The sequence below is a fragment of the Mustela nivalis genome (genome assembly GCF_964662115.1).
Source record: "Mustela nivalis genome assembly, chromosome: 1".
NCBI classification, from domain to species: domain Eukaryota; kingdom Metazoa; phylum Chordata; class Mammalia; order Carnivora; family Mustelidae; genus Mustela; species Mustela nivalis.
The window spans coordinates 177,036,015-177,052,957 of NC_139020.1; the positions used below are offsets into that span (position 1 = coordinate 177,036,015).

Sequence of the window (16,943 nt, forward strand, 5' to 3'; positions counted from 1 at the left end):
AAGGACTCCAGAAAATCACGGCACAACATCTCCTAGCCGTGTGCCCTTGGACCAGTTTCCCCAGGCCTCACTCTTCTTGTCTGTAATATGGGAGCAATGAACCCACCTCATGCCCCCACTGCTTGTGTTTCTTCAACTGAGGGCTTCCTCTGGCTGCTCATGCCTATATCATCTGCCCTGCAGAGGCCAGAAGTGCCCAGGAATTAATGCTGACCCCACCTTCACACCCACCTCTCAACCAGCCCACGTCTGATGGGAACTGGGGAGCAAGTACACTGACTCCCTGCCCCCATGGGTATGACAACTCCGAGGTGTGTGCATTCCACACCATTGCCCAGAATGTCCCCAGCAGGATTAAGCTCCGGTTTCCCAGGAGGTTAACTTGCTTGATACCGCTCCTTTTACGGACTGCCTTCCCCACCAACCTGCCCTGATTTCTTTCAGTTCCCAAATAAACTACTTATACCTGATCCCTGCTCAGGATCGGCTGAGACAGGGCGGGGTTGGGGGGCGGCAATAATGAGAAGAAACAAGGTTATCATGGGGGGTGTTGTAATTAGTGAGCAGCGCACTCATGCATATGGTGAACTTGAGACAGACTGAGCCCTCAGATAAATAACTATTGTTAACAAGCCTCTTCCAATTGATCTGGGAGAGATGATGGTTTGTAGGAAGAATGCTGGGAGGAGGACATGGAGGACCCAAAAGGCAGGAATGCTTAGGTAGAGCCCCACGAAGAAAGTGGGGTATGAAGACAGAGGTCCGTTGATATCAGCACTCCTATCCATGGCCTTCCAAGGGTCGCCAGCTCCTGGAGGGAGCTCAGTACTGTTCTCGTGGATGTTTTTTAAGCTTTCAGAATGCCTGGAGTCGCCTTCTTAGCACTGGGAAAAGTTTTGTCAAATATTTGAATAATGTCTGTGTTTTTCCTTAGAGTCTGAGGCTCCAAAGGGACAGACAGGTCAGGTCTGGTCAGCACTGTGTCCCCAGCACCTAGCACACAGCCTCACATATATTAAGTCTGTAGTAAACGAGCAGATGAATAAGTGGAAGAAGGAAGAATGAATAGATAGGCTTAGTCAGGCGGCTCAGCTGAGCAAGTCTAGAAACAGACTGGGGCAGGCCAGGTTAAGGCACGAGCAAAGGGAGCCTTTGGCAGGAGTGAAGGAAGCATTGTGAAAAAGGAGACTCGGGGCAAGTAGTGCAGGGCTGGATGCTGGCTTAGGACACTGGGCTTTTATTCTGACCATAAGTGGGAGCTGTCAGAGGTGTTTGAGCCAGGAGGTGACATGGCAGAAACAATTCTTGTAGGAAGACTTCTGGCATTTTTCTTGGCGATAAGATGAGGTTTAAATATCGCTGAAAACATTGGGTTTCAGAGAACTTAAATGGGATCATACATGGGCAGTAGTGAGCACAGCGCCTATTATCTAGGATAGCAAGCACCCAATAAATGTTAGCTAGTGTTCTTGGTTGGTTCTCCTTGGTAGTGATTTACAAAAAGGTGCTTGGCTGGGCACCTGGGTGGCTCAGTCGGTTAAGTGACTGCCTTCAGATCAGGTCCTAATCCCGGGGTCCTGGGATCAGGGATCAAGTCCCATGTAGGGCTCCCTGCTCAATGGGAAACCTGCTTCTCCCTCTCCCTCTGCTGCTCCCCCTATTCAGGCTTGCTTGCTCTTTCTCTCTCAAGTGAATAAATAAAATCTTAAAAAACCAAACAAAACAACAAAAAGGGATTTGGCAACAGAGAAGAGCAGGAGGCCATAGGCCGGGAGTAAGGGGTCAACCATGACCAGGAAGCAGCAGTCGGAGAGAAGATAGGTACAGGGAAAGCTGTCCTGTATCACCCACAACCCCCTGCCCCTCCCCCCAACCTCCTGGTAGGGAAGACTTGGTTCTCCCACTGCTGGGATTGCTGTCAGAATGGCTTCTGGCTAAAGAACACTGCTCACCCGAGCCCTCGCCTGCTGCCAGGGGCCGCCCCCATCCAGTGGTTGATCTACAGAGACCCTAAAGATCTGGCTCTTCTGCTCCAATTTGAGGCTCTGAAGGTCTGTGCCCCCCAGCTCCCTGTGGGGCTGGCTGAGGTCTTTGCGGAGACTGAACTGCACCTTCACTTCTCTGTTGGCCTAATCCTGCTTCCTTCTCCTCCGTTCCAGGAGTGCTGCTGCAGAGAGAGAGCACTCCCCCAACCTCTCCACCTCAGAGTCTGGCTTCCCAGCGCGTGGGCTTGTGCTTCTGGAGCCCCATGGGAGGATTGAGGCCTGCAGGCCTTGGAGAGACAGAAAGCCAGGAAGGGCTGGGTGGCAGGACCGAATGTGGCTCCGAGCCCAGGAGAAGCACAGTCAGATAGCCCCGAGAAAGGCTATCTGACTGAGCCACTAATAGGCCGGCAAGGACCCCAGAGCCAGCGATTCCAGTTAAGGGGAGAGGCAGGGAAGAATGGCTGCAGGGTGCAGAGGGTCTGGAAGGTGGGCCAGGAAGGGGGGGGCATGTGAAGAGAGCCTGTCGAGTCACCTCTTTATTTGGCTTATTTTGTGTTACATCCTGTCATGGCTTCCCATCAGATAACCCACTGGTTACACGCTCTAGAGACCTCAAATACCTCTTTAACTATGAGACTTAAAAGACAGCAATATGTTTGGCAGGATTGCGAATGCAAGCCTTGGGGATGTCATTTTCCCAGCATTGAAAGGCACCGCCCTCCCTATTCGAGGCACTTTGTAAAATGACAGTGAGTGGCAGCCTTGCATACACGTTTCCACTCCTCTCTCTCACGGGCTCTTTGGTCTCTGTCTTCAGAACCCGAGCCCTGTGCCTCTTTCCCACTCACCTCCCCTGACATGCATTTATTCATTCCACAAATATTTATTGACACCGGCAAAACTGCATTGTCACTGCATTGTCACAGCCACTCGTTAGAATTCTCGTGCCCCTCGGCTTCCACGATAGCTCACAGGCTGGGCTCCCGGGTGCATGGCCTGGACGCGGGCCCACCGCTGTCTGGTCAGACAGGCCCTCCCCACTTCCCTGTGGACCTCTGCTGGTTCTGCCCTCTGCTCTTCAGATGCTTACGTCTAAGGCAGTCCTCCTAAGGACTTCTGCCTGGGTTCAAAATGAAGTCAGAACCCCACCCCCTGCAATTTGGCAGTTTCTTAAGAAGTTAAACACACTGCCTGACCCAGCCATCCCTAGATGTTCACCCATGAGAAAGGACAGTGTATGTCCATACAGAGACCAGCACTTGAATGTTCATAGCAGCTTTGCTGCTTTTTAAAAAAATTTTGAGAAAGAAAGAGAGAGAGAACACCCACACTTGTGAGTGGGGGAAAGAGCAGAGGGCGAGAATCTAAAGCAGACACCCTGCTAAGTGCAGAGCCCGATGGGGGGCTCGATCTCACAACCCTGAGATGACGACCTGAGCCGGAATCGAGTCAGATGTTAAACAGACTGAGCCTCCCAGGTGCCCCTAGCAGCTTTGCATCTAATAGGCCCAAACAGGAAATAATCCATGTGTCCATCAGCCAGTGCATGTATAAATAAAATGTGATCCATCCCCACAATGGAATACTACTTAGCAATCAAAAGGAATGAATCGCTGACCGTGGCAAGAGCATAGAATTCTAGAGAAAGCAAACTAAAGAATTCTAGAGAAAGCAAACTAATCTATAGTGATGGGGAACAGATGTGGTTGCCTGAAAGGGTGGAAAGGAGAGAATAAAAGGGCATAAGCAGGAGCACCTGGGTGGCTCTGTGGGTTAAAGCCTCTGCCTTCAGCTCAGGTCATGGTCTCAGGGTCCTGAGATTGAGCCCTGCGTCGGGCTCTTTGCTCAGGGCGGAGCCTGCTTCCTCCCTCTCTCTGCCTGCCTTTCTGACTACTTGTGATCTCTGTCAAATAAATAAATAAAATCTTTTTTAAAGGGCATAAGCAAACTTTTGGAGGGAGCAAATCTGTTCTTTGTCTTGACTGTAGTTAGAGTTGCACAGAATACCAAGATATCAGAACTCATCTGATGTGTGGTTTACTGTATGTCAGTTACACCTCAATAAAGCTATTTGAAACAATGTTTGTAAGACAAAGTCCAAGAGGAGAAGGGCCTCATGGCCTCTTTGGAGAGGAAATCTTTCTTCTGGAGAAAGCACTTTGTTCCTGGGTTGACGGAAGTTGACGCTTCAGCTTCTTCTTCCTGCAGACTTGACTGGGTGGTATGTCCTTGGAGTTGCCCTTACCCTTTTGCCACTAAGTGGATTTGCTTTCCCCTTGATACTTAGGTTCTGCAATAAGCAGCCTAAGAGGAAATATTCGGTTTGATGAGCTGAATACAGTAGAAACCTTTTTTTAAGAACCTTTTTTTAAGAAACCTTTTTTAAGAGAAGAGAGTATCTATCCCTTTTGGTCAAAGTCCTGCAGTTGGCTGCATGGTCAACTATGTTGAACCTACTTATACCTGTAATTCTTTCCTTAATGTTTACAAAGATTCATTTCCTCCTTTCAAGATCAGTGGGTATTTATGCTGCTTTAAATGCACATGTGGCACTCATTCTGACGAGCCATGATTTATATAGCCTTCTTGATTCCCCTTCTTGTCGGACGTTTCAGGTTATCTCGGATATTTTCCCGTTACACATCAGAGCAGACAATTTGGTCGGAAGCAATTTGGCCAAAAGTAAATTCATTAAGCTGCCAGCACAGTTAGGATGTTGAATTCATTGATAATGAAAAGTTTTAGTCATTCTGTTTATGCAAAGAAGAGATTTTTGTGTGCCAAGGGGAAATTTTGCCTGGAATGATTTTGCAGATTTTCATGCATCTCTCAGCAATTTCTCTCTGTACTTTTTCTTTTAATGTGAAGTTTTTGTTTGTTTCATACTTTTCTACTTTTAAATGTCTCCATATTTCCAATCAGGGATGCTCTGTTTGGGGTGAGATTAAGAAGGAAACAACATAAGCGACCATCACCTGCATGCTGGAGACAATTTAAGTGTTTGTCATTGCATGCCTTGTAGAGAGCCCTCAAGGTTTATGATGTGTGCACCAGTGATCGAAAAATTAGCCTTGGCTCACTTTGCTAAATAAAAACTTTCAGGAAAACATGGTTAAACAAACAGAGAAAGAATCAGTTGCTAAAAATAAAGCGCCTTTCAAAAAAATGCAAATAAAGCTCCTACTCTCTTCCCTATCTGGGTTGAGAAAGGAAAAAATGCAACTTCTGACATCCAGGAACATTCACAGCTAGGCTACATTGTTCTCCTTTTGGACACACAGAACACCGACATCAGACAGGGTCACTCTATGACCATAATAAAGTCGACCAGAAAACATGGTCACTGTGCAACACACAAAATGCCGAACATCTCCCTCTCTCATCCGACAGGAGTGACTGCTGATGCTTTATCCATTATAGCTTTACTTTGCCTTTCATATAGGTAGGATTTACTGTCATGCCCCATTGTAGAATTCCCCCACTCTCTTCGTGAGGCTGCTTCCTTCACAACTCCCCCCAAATTACCCATCTGAAGCCCAGACCCCACACTAGGTTCTTTCTAACACACATGGTGAATGTTTTTCCTCACTGCAAGGGTAAACCCAGTTTCTTCAACAACAGGTGTATTTCTGGTGGGCTTTGGCTTTAAGGCATTAGCAAGATTCATTAATTCAGTGTTTCTTTTATGTACTTGTCCTTCAATAGCAGAGCCTTCTCTTTACAGGCAAAACAAACAAACAAACAAAAAAACAGACAATGAAAAAAGAGACCAGCAATTATCCAACCCTCCTCGAGACAACCGTTGTTAACACATTTGTGTATACCTTTCCTGATTTCTTTTCTGTTAACATATGTTATTATTTTTTTCTAAAAGTATGCCTAAATTATTCTATTTTGTAACTTGATTTTTTTTTTCCACTTACCCCATGACAGTGATGGTTATTATGCTTGATATGATGACTTGGTTAGGGTATGAAGCCCTGGTGTTTGGTCAAACATTAGTCTAGATACTTCTGGGATGGTGTGAAGGTATTCTGTAGCTGTGATTCGTATCTATAAGGAGTTGACTTTAAGGAGTTGGGTGGGCCTTATCCAATCAGTTGAAAGCTGTAAGAGCAAAAACTGGGTATTCCTGGAAGGGAAGGAATGCTGCCTTGAGACTAACAAAGAAGCTTTGCTTCAGTTCCGCCAGTCTGCTCTACAGATTTCAGACTTGGCAGCCCCCTCAAAACATTTGAACCGACCCCTTAAAACCCTCTCTCTCCCCCCGACTCCTTTCCCCCTCTTCTGTTTCTCTGGAGAACCCTGACCATTTCTGATGTAAGCAGAGGCATGGATCTACCATATCGCTACCATATTACATACAATGACAAACATTCCTTTTATGCTTGGGTAGCCATTTAACTCATAACTGAGCGACACAGAACTTGTTTTCTCCTTCGTCTTATTAGCAGCCTGGAAGCATGATTAATTGGCTGAAAGGAAATGTGAAATTTTAAAAAGTAGAAAAAAAATAAAACCCTAATATTTCTGAAAAATATTAAAATATTATGTGTCTAAAGATACAATGAGGTCATAAAGCGACCTTACTGTGAATCAAAGTTATCCATACCTGTGATTGGGTGATATTCTTTCTAGTCAAATTGTCAGAGATGGAACCACAATTGCAACCGATGTGTTTTCAGCCAAATCAAATGAAACTACTGTAAACAAGGCTATGATGGGACATTTTTGTGATTAAATTTTTGCACACGTTGGAAAATATTTCCTTAAATTCTCCGAAGTGTAACTGCTGAGTCAAGCACTATGTGCTTTTAAAGTTTGAGGTCTATAATTCTCCCCCTGGGATTTACTCCAAGTCATGTATTTATAAGACAAAGTCTTTGAGTACATCCTTTAAGCCAGACTACATTAGGCCCAAGATACTGAGACAAACTACATCCTTCGTTTCAAAGGGCTCATGGCCGAAGCTCACTTGCCTTTGTGGCCAACACAGTGACCCCACAGGAGGCGCTCAACAAGTATTTGTTTACTGAACAAATGGACAAATGAATGAATGAATGAATGAGTGAGCAAGTCTCAGTTAGCTGTTGCTATGTAACAAAGTACCTTACTGGCTTAAAATAACAAAGAGCTGTTATCTTATATGAGTCTGTGAGTCAGTTGGGTGGTTCGTCTTGTTTGCGCTCCCTGACAAATGCTGGGGCTAGCATGGCCTCACTTGCTTAGATGGCAGAACTCAGACGAGTTGGTCTTGAAGGACCTTGGGCTGGAATGGATCATCTCTGCTCTCCAAGGCCTCATATCCTCCCATGGGCTAGCCTGGGTTTGTTCACATGGGGCTAGCCTCGGGGTTCCAAAGAGCAGCAGAAGAGAGCAAGTGCCAAGTCACATGCACTTTTCAGATCTTCAGCTAGGTCACACTTGCTCCTGTCCCATTGGTCAAATCAGGTCTCATGGCTACACCCAGACTTGGACAGACCCTGTGTGGATATAGGACTGGGAACAGCAGCCGGTAGGGAATAAAATTTCTTCCAATTCTAAGCTCACGGTCTGGGTCCTTTTACCTAAATGCCTGAGTTGGAAACTCGGTTTGGAGTTTCTGAAATTACACTTCAGGCCCTGAACTTTTCTACTAACATGTGTTTAACCCAATGTGTCTGATTCTGGAGGCCATGGCTAAGTAAAGCGTTTCTGGGGAGACTGAATGTGAGCCTCGAATGCGTGATGACTACCCTGCGTTCTGACCTTTTTCTTAACAAGCGTGGAGAATGATAACTCCGTGGCGCTGGGGCCACCGGTGACTCATTCCCTCTCTCCTCACGAACACAGATAAAGTTCATCCGTTACCTGGGTCCCCAATCACGTAGCCCCTTGGCTCCACGGACATCATTTTTCTACTTGCTCAGCACTTGGAAGGTAATTTAATGTGAAATTCCTTAGCATCCATTAAATGCTGGCCTCCGGATGGCACCGTGAGGGGCCACTTGGGGAGCAAAGCAGCGCCTCTCATTACAGAAACTTTGTGCAGATTTTCAAAGAACAGTTACCGAAATGATGCCTTCGCTACCACTTTTGTCCTGGAAATCTCTGTCTCCTTTTAAATGCACATGGCGTGTTCAAACGAGGAGAAAATAGTTGGTGGAGATCTCCTGCATTCTTTACTTGTGAGGGCACAGAGGTTAATTTGCAAAATAGTTCTCTAATGGAAGCCAGATTTGGGGAAAGTGAGGAAACAAATGTAAAAATCGTGACTGGGAGTGGGGGGAGGGACACAATTGGATGGTGTGGGTCCCCTGACATGGGGCTGTCTGGGTCAGTTAGGCAAATAGGATGATCTTAATAGCTGCAGTTTATTTTCCCTTTTGGGGCTCAGGGTTCAGTCGACTATTCTATGAGCTGTTTATTGTCTGAGCTGTTGAATTCTGAGAAACTTTCTTTGATGGTATCATATGGGAAAGTGTTCCCCGCAAACTCATATTCAGGCAGGTTTATCTTCTAGTCCTTACCATTTCTTTTGTTCCCCCATCCCACAAGCAACACCCACACACTCACACCCCACAGTACTTGCCCCCTTCCCCACTTCCCATGTTGTCATCCCAGGAAAGGTGTAGAACAACACTTCTCAAAATATTCGTGTAAAGGACCATTTTTTTTTTTTTAAATTTCTAATCCGTTTCAGACCAATACTTTCATAAAATAGGAAAAACTGTATATAGGAATATACATATTAAAGGCATACAAAATACATGCCTGACTGTTTTATTATCTGACTGGGCAGGCATGAGAATGGTCAAATTGTTGTAAAGGTTTCTGAACATTTACTCTCCATTTCTATACTGAATTTGTTGCGAACTTGTGACCACGAGGCCGAGCGCACTCCGCACAGCATTGGTGTGGAGCCCCATTTCAGCGGCGGACTGAACGCATAGTATCTGTTTCTTCACTCACCCGGTTACCCTGCATGCTTTATCTAGCCTGCGTTCCCCACCAGGAGCTCTGTGAAACAGTGCCGGTTAAAAATAAGACAGAGAGCCTGTCGAGTAGAGGGTGGACAGAGGAACAGGCTTGCCCTACTTGTGGGGCAAGGTTGTGATCAGGTAGCTGGTGTCGGTGGGGGGAGCATCTCACCCAAGCCTAAGGGCTCGGGGAAGGCTGGCGGGAGGAAGCAGCATCTAAGCCAAGTCTCGAAAGAAGAGGAAAAATGGGTTCAATGGAAAGAGGGGTTTAGGGTGGTGAGAGAGACTGGAAGGGAGAAGTCCTTTCCCCAGGAGAGGGGAGGGCGTTTGCGGATGTCGCGGTGTCTTCTGGGCAGAGCAGGGAGTTGGGTTTGCCTGAGTGCAGAGGTGGAGAAAGGGAGAGATGAGGCTGGGAGCTAGAGCTTGGGGACTGGGGTGGGGGTGGGGGTTCGTGCCTGAGGCTGTGCCAGGGAGTAAGGGCTTCATCCCAGGAGCACAGGAAATGCTGGAGGCTTTGGGCCGGGAAGCCCCCAGGAGCATATATGCATTTCCGGAGGCTCCCAAGTCTGCTGTGCTTAGAGGTTGCAGGGAGGTGAGGGACAGCTGGGGGCTGCTGCTGGCAGCCGGTTCAGGTGACAGGTCCTGGCCCCGCTTTGTCCAGTGGCCCTGAGGATCGGTGCCCAGCCTGCACAGATAGATGCAGAGCCCGCAGAACTCAAGGCAAATCATTTGCAAAAGGAAGGGAAAAGAAGCTTCCAGACCGTTGAGCTCAAAACAATGTTGGGTGTGGGCTGTGCTGAGCTGGCCCGGTAAAGGGTGGGGCTGAGCTGACAGCCCACCACTGCTCCTCTGGCCACCACCCCCCACTCCCCACCCCCCACCTGGCACAGGCAGAGCCCACCGCTTGACCCAGAGGGATGGCTTTCCCGGAGACTCTTTTTAAAATTGCTAGATCTCACCCACCCCCAATCCGAATTACAGGAATGCAATGAAGGCATGACCAAAAGAAAGGGATTTACTCCTCATCACGTTGGGGAAAAAGCCAGCCTGGATTAAGTAGGTTTGCAATCCTCAATGCTGTACCTTCTGCCACTCTCTTTGTTTTTGTTGTTGCTGTTTTCTAATAACAGCCCAAAGCCCAGGGTTTGATGTCTGCAATGTGTACCACAAGGGTGTCTGCCTTTGTTTCCTGATGGACAGATGCTGTGACCGAAGACCAGCGTTTGATGCTGAGATCACACAACATTCTGTCAACATCAGTTAAATGATGAATCTCGTACAAATAATCCGTTTGGTGTTAAGGAGGGCGTTGAGCCAGATTGTAGTGGTATCTCCTTATTTTTATTTATTTATTTATTTTTTGCATGCTAAGGAGGCAACGGTTCAGAGTGCCTGAAGTGGCTGGTCAGAAATGGAGGGAGGGGTTCCTGCAGGTGGACCCGGGTACCCTCCTCCCTCTGGGGCCTTGAGGGTTCTGCAGGTGCCACGCCCCCCCGGGGGGGGGTGTCTCAGGAATGGAGCCAGAGTGTGTCCTTCTGCTGTGTTTCTTTCCAGGGCCTGCGGTTTAGTGAAGGTCATTCCTCAGGATCAGTACAGACTGAGTTAATACCCTGGGCGCAGGGAGTGTTAGGGGACAGGGCTTCTCTAACCAAATGTAAATCGTGGGCTCATTCATTAAGTGTGCCTGCAGCTAGATTTCAATGCCTCATCATCCATCTGGAGCAGGAAGGACTTTTTTCCTTAATAATAATAATTTTAAAAATCCTAAAAACAACAACAAAAAAGAATTGTTTGAGGGCTCATAATTTTTACTTCATCCCCATGTTAAGAATTAGGACCACCATACGGTAGGTGCTTAGTAAAAATTTGAGAACTAGATGAATGGGTGAATTGTCATTTCCCCACTCTTGTCAATTTCTGTAGACTCAGTTTTTATTTGTCTCCCCCACTTCTCCTGTGGGAGCCAGGATTATACCTGTCTTAATGAAGATTCTTTCCCCAGTGCCTAGCACAGGGCCCGACCCTGAGGTTGAATGACCGAGTGTTGGATGGTGGAAGAGGAGAAGCCAGGGCTTCCCCTGCAGGGCCATGCCCAGCCCAAATGCTGACTCCTGGGGGGAGCCTTTCGTGGGCTGCCACAGCCTTCCCTGCCCACACCCACGGGGCCGCCCACAGCCTGGGACCTGCCCTACTGTAGATAGACCCCAGTGCTCTTCTGGGACATTCTGCATAGCTCCAGTGTTCCCCGGTAATGTTTGACACACTGATGTTCTTTTTATTGGCTTCCTCCCCTCATCTTGCTTCCCCCATGATCACCCCCAACTGAACAATTTGCACTTGAAACTTTATCTCAGGATCTACTTTTGGGAAAACCCAAAGTAAGACAGAGGGACCATGTTGTGCCTCCCTGGGGTGATAACCTCACCAGGAGAGAGCCACGTCCCCTCCCAACGTTTCATTTCGGAAAACCAGCAAACCATGTGGCAGATGTGAGAGTGTTTCCCGCCCTAACCTTGCTGGCTTATACACTCTTCGGACAGATGTTCTGCTACATACCTTTGCCCCCCTCTTCCATCGGGGCTGGTGTGACACAAGCCCCCCGCCTCGCCCCCCACCCCGGCACTGTTCCTCGGGCAAGCTGCATCCTGTTTCGTTCCCTGACTTCCGACTCTTCCGCTGTCTGTTGCATTGAATATTCCAGAAGCAGCCTCAGTGGTGTTGGGAAAGAGGAAGGGTTCTGTCTCCCTGGTTCCATTCTGCACTGATACAATTTCCCAGGGCAGGAGACCACAGAGTCTGTGTCCGTAGAGTAACACACTCCTCAGTTTTGTTAAAGAAAGGCACATCTGTCCTTGGAGCTGTTTTCCCTCCAAGGGCTCAAAAGGACAGAGCTGCTGCTACTACTTCAGGCTGAAGCCAGGACCCTGGGAGCCTGGTGGGGGACCTGGCAGGGCTGGGAGCAGAGAGCCCTGGGAGGAAGGGGAGTCCAGAGCAAGAAAGGCTTCCAAGTGTCTGTTTTTATGCACCAGGGGATGGTCTGCTGGGGAAAAGAATGTTTTATTCTGGATGATACCCCTGATTGTAAGAATGTCTGCCTTTTTGTGATAGTCTCGATGTAAACCTGTCCCTACCTCCCCCCGCCCCCAACTTGCTGGTTATAACCGAGAGGTTGAAGCTGAGACCCTCAGCAGCAACCAAAATCGATGTCATCCCTTGATCGGAATCTGTAGAGGGTGGGGGCCTAGCTCCCTCACGCAGGCTTATGGTCAAAAAGCAGCTGTGAGTTCCTGTCGCCAGTCCCTGTCCTCAGCAGGGAGCCATACAAAGCAGAGATTTTTAACAGAAGCCTGGAAAAAGTAAACACTGCCAGCGGGAGAAACTCGAAACTTCTTCTAGTCAACAGGAAACGTTTCTCTTTGGGTCTGTCAGAAGCAGTCGGGAGCAGTGTGTGGAGCCCTAATTTTTCTTGTCTTGGGATGTAATAAAAATAGCCTCTCTCTGGGTGTCAATGAATGAGTCCTCCTCCCTGCATCACCACCACTATTTACAGCAATAATGAGGACTGGATGCTGCTCTGAGCTGAAATTTTGCAAAATCGTGTTGCCGTTTTCGATTGCGGGGAGATTTCCAATGTGTTGTCCTTCTCCCTGGGACTGGAAAGAAATTGTGTCTGGAAGAGAGAAGAGGAAGGCTCCAGGGACTCAGAATGGAGAGAGACCTGGGGACAGACAGATGTTATCACTGGATCTATAGCAAGACCTTCCCAGGCTTCTAGACTCTTCCTTTCGGAGCCTCTACCCCCCCCCCCCCAGTGTTGTTTCCTGGCCGCTGGCACACCTCCACGACACCTGAGAGCCCCTCTGTCTCTGAAAGCCAGGTGACTTCAGGAAAGGTGAGCCATGAAGGGGAGTGAGAGAGCAGACAAGTTCATAGCTGATGTGTGAATGACAGCCAAGGTTATGATGGGAGAGACAGCGTCAGCCACTGCAGAAAGATAAACACATCCTATGAAAGGAGAGGCATGTTCACCATCTGAACTCCAGCACTGAGAAACCCAACAGCCGTCAGAAGACCCAGAGGCTACAGAAGACAGGGGTGCAAGCAGAGAGGGAAACTGCTGGGGAGCCGGAGAAGGCAGGGATGCCACGAGAAGATCACATGCACAGTCACTAGCTCCATGATTTCTGCATATGTAATGGCTATGTTAGCCAGAGTCCTGTGTTTCTCAGGCACCTGACAGTGTTCTAAGGGAGACTCCGAGAAGCAAGGTAGAATCCTTGCCCTCGAGGTACTTACTCTCTGGGAGAGGGTAGGGAAGTAAACCTCAAATGAAAGCTGTGCCCCACCAGTCAGTCTTCTGGTTATCCCAAATTTACGGACACCCACTATGTGATGTCCTGAGGAGGGTAGGAATGGAGGGTGTGGGAACAGATAATCAAGATTTTAAAATATTTTAGAATAATGAATATTTTAGAGAGTAAATATTTAAAACAATATTTAACATTTAAAAAGATGACTGTAGGGGTGCCTGGATGGTTCAGTTGGCTAAGCATCTGCCTTCTGCTCAGGTCATAGTTCCAGGGTCCTGGGATGGAGCCCTGCAACAGGCTCCCTGTTCAGTGGGGGATCTGCTTCTCCCTCTCCCTCTGCCTGCTGCTCCCCCTGCTTGTGCTTTCTCTGTCTCTGTGTCAAATAAATAGAAATCTTAAAAAAAAAAAAAATTAAGATGATTATATCCCAGTCTCACTTGGATAGAAAGGAGGTGGCCAGTTAGCATACTGGGGCAGGCAGGTCCTGGCACAGTGCGGAAACGGAAGCAGAGCTCCTTGGGAGCGGACTTGTGCAGTGGCCTGTGTCCTGGGAATCTGCTTCTGTTCCCAGAGGACGCGCTCTGTGCCTGGATCCTGGGGATGGGCAGGTGCCCGGCTGCGAGAGACTGAGGACAAGACCCTGCACTTCATTCAATTAATCACAGTTTTGTTCTGCTTTGACTTTGTGATGAAGTCCCAGAACCTAAGGTTCGGTGGGGTGAGGAGGTTCGGAGCCGACGACTAAAGAAAGAATTCTTAAGACGTCGTTGGTGCAAAAGGTGATTTATTAGAGCATGGGGACAGGGCCCGTGGGCAGGCAGAGATGCGGCTGCCCCGGGTTGTGAGGGTAGGTATGTTATATACCCTGCGGTTGGGGGAAGGTGAGGGGAAGGGAGGTTTCAGTAGAGTTTTCATATGCTAAAGAGGGCCTACAAGGTGCCAGGATGTTCCAGGCCTGCCGGAGGCCTTGCCCTTGCAGCTGGATCAATGTTGTCTTTAGACCAGCCATTAACATTAAGATAGTTGGGAGACTTTTTGGTGGGGTGTCACAATCCTGCTACCAATCGTCTTTGTTAGTGAGATTTAGGACATTTGTAAGCCAAGGGAGACTCCTGTCTAGCAGGATTGTGAGCTCTGCAAGTTAACTATTTGCTTATTGTTCATGGCAGTCAGGGCTGCCGGAGGGATGCTACACATATGGAGGGGAAAGGGTGAAGAGGGGGTGCAAGGCGCCAGCTTTTGCTTTGTCCTCAGCCAGCCTCCTGCTCCCTCATCATTTGAACTAGCCACGTGTGTACCACCAAAGTCTCTTCTGTTTCTCACCTGTCTTTGCAAGTAACCACGTGGATGCAGATTCCAGATGATGATGTTTGTGCTCATTGAAACCTAGGAGTCTGGGGGCCCCCAGGGGGCTCAGTGGGCTAAGTGTCTGACTTGTGGGTTTCCACTCAGGTCATGATCTCCTTGCTCAGTAGGGAGTCTGCATGAAGATTCTCTTTCTTCCTCTCTCTTTGCCCCTCCCCTCCCCCGTTCTCATGCACTCTCTTTAAAATAAATAAGCAAGCAAACAAACAAATAAATAAAAATACTTCGGGCGCCTGGGTGGCTCAGTGGGTTAAGCCGCTGCCTTCGGCTCAGGTCATGATCTCAGGGTCCTGGGATCGAGTCCCACATCGGGCTCTCTGCTCGGCGGGAGCCTGCTTCCTCCTCTCTCTCTCTCTGCCTGCCTCTTTGCCTACTCGTGATCTCTCTTTGTCAAATAAATAAATAAAATCTTTAAAAAAAAAAATAAATAAAAAATAAAAATACTTAAAATTAAAAACAAGAACAGAAAAGCAAGGAGTCCGAAGGCCCCAGGCCCTTTCTCCACCTGGCTCCAGAACTTGGTGGGGGGCATGGAGGTTTAGCCTCATTTACCAAAAGATGGTGAGAAGACCGAGAGCAGGAGCGCTGATGGAAGTGTGTTAGAAATGCAGAGCATCGACCCCAGCCCCCAGACCTGCACAGTCACAATCAGCCTTGTTAACAAGATCCCTACGTGATTTAGGTACACCTTGAACTCTGAGACAGGCTGTTAGAGCACAGGCTTGCCAATCAAAAGGTCATGCCCTATATGACTGTGGACAGTCCATGCAAGCTCTCTGAGCCTTCAGTTTCCACATCTGAAAAGTGGGAATCGAATAATAGAATCTGTCAGATAGCGTTGTCTTCTGTGAAATAAATGACCCATATCCAGGGTCCCCAGGATAAGTGTTTAAAATATTATCATTATTAACCAGAGGATGACATCGTCTGGCCATGCAACTGACCTTGGACCAGTATCTTTTTCTAGGGTCCAGCTAAGGGCACTGTTTGCTCAGTCCTTATACTAAGTTCTTGCTTAGACAAAGCCCTTTCTCCTTAGCTTAATAATTGGTAGAATTACAAAGGGCTGGAGCTGGAGAGAAAGGAAGTTCGAGTTTCTAGTAAGTGTGCCCTCTTTCCTTCCCACCTGAAGAAGCTGGGGCCCAAGACTTGAATCATAGGACAAAGGGCTGGCCCAGCCTGGGAGCCTGTTTCTGAATTCCCTGTTCAAATCTCTCACCATAACAAAAACAAGAGCTTCTGGGCTTTGGCACCTGCTTGGTGCCAGACACCAGACTGAGGGGTTTATCAAAAGAAGCATCTCATTTAATCTACATAACAATCTTCCACTTCAAAGACCAGAAACCGAAGCTCTCAGAGTTAAGTAATGTGCCCAAGGCCTCAGAACCTCAAACAGCAAGCAGGGGCAGAATGGCATTCAGGGTGGGATCTGGTTTGCTGACTCCACTGTTCCCAGTGGACCCACCCCTTCTGCTCCACCCTCTTCTGGAAAGCTCCCTGCAGGAAAGACAGGCATGTGGGGGGGTGCTTCTGTGTATCGAATGTTCTGTTTCTTGGTCTGGGTGGTAGATAAAGGGCTATTCATTTTACTATTCCTTGTAAACTGTGCAACTAAGTTTTCTCTCTCTCTCTCTCTCACACACACACACACACACACATTGTATACATCAAAATATTGCACCGTCCTCACATAAAAACAAATAGAAAAGAATAGGGACATCTGGGTGGCTCAGTGGGTTGTGCCTCTGACTCCTGATTTTGGCTCAGGCTTTTATCTCAGGGTTGTGGGATTGAACCCTGTGTTGGGCTCTACGCTTGGCAGGGAGTCTGTTTGGGTTTCTCTCCTCCCTCTGCACCTCCGCCTGCCTGCTCATGCTGTTTCTCTCTCATATAAATAAATTGATAAAATCTTAAAAAAAGAAGAGGAATCTCTCAGGTGTTTGAATACAACCCTGGGGTATCTCAAGGTAGGAAGAAGGAGCCTTAGGCTTGACATAAAAGCAGGGAAAAGGTATCCTGGGTTTACTAGGAGCCTGGAGTTAGCACCTTGACTAGTGACCAGATCTGTCACGCCCTGAAGGGGTACAACAATAGGTTTTAGAAATGTTTCTAAAACCAGGCCAGGAAAAGAAGGATGTCTTTCCGCTTTGCAGCTTCCTGGTTAGGACAGATGGCTTCCCATATTCTCTTTCACTGGTTTCCCAAGACTAATGGCAGGGTCATTTACGCTCTTGCAAATTAGGAAACCACCTAAAAGTCCACCAATAGGGACAAATTTAATAATGTACAGTGTCTCCATGTGAAGGACGGCCACTACAAGCCAT

At 47.8% G+C, this 16,943-nt stretch overlaps 1 long non-coding RNA gene across 3 annotated transcripts in view; it reads left to right on the forward strand.

Annotated features, from left to right (window-relative positions):
- The window catches only part of LOC309847616, a 141,235-nt gene that overhangs the window by 71,560 nt on the left and 52,732 nt on the right, over positions 1-16,943 (forward strand). The window lies entirely within an intron of this gene.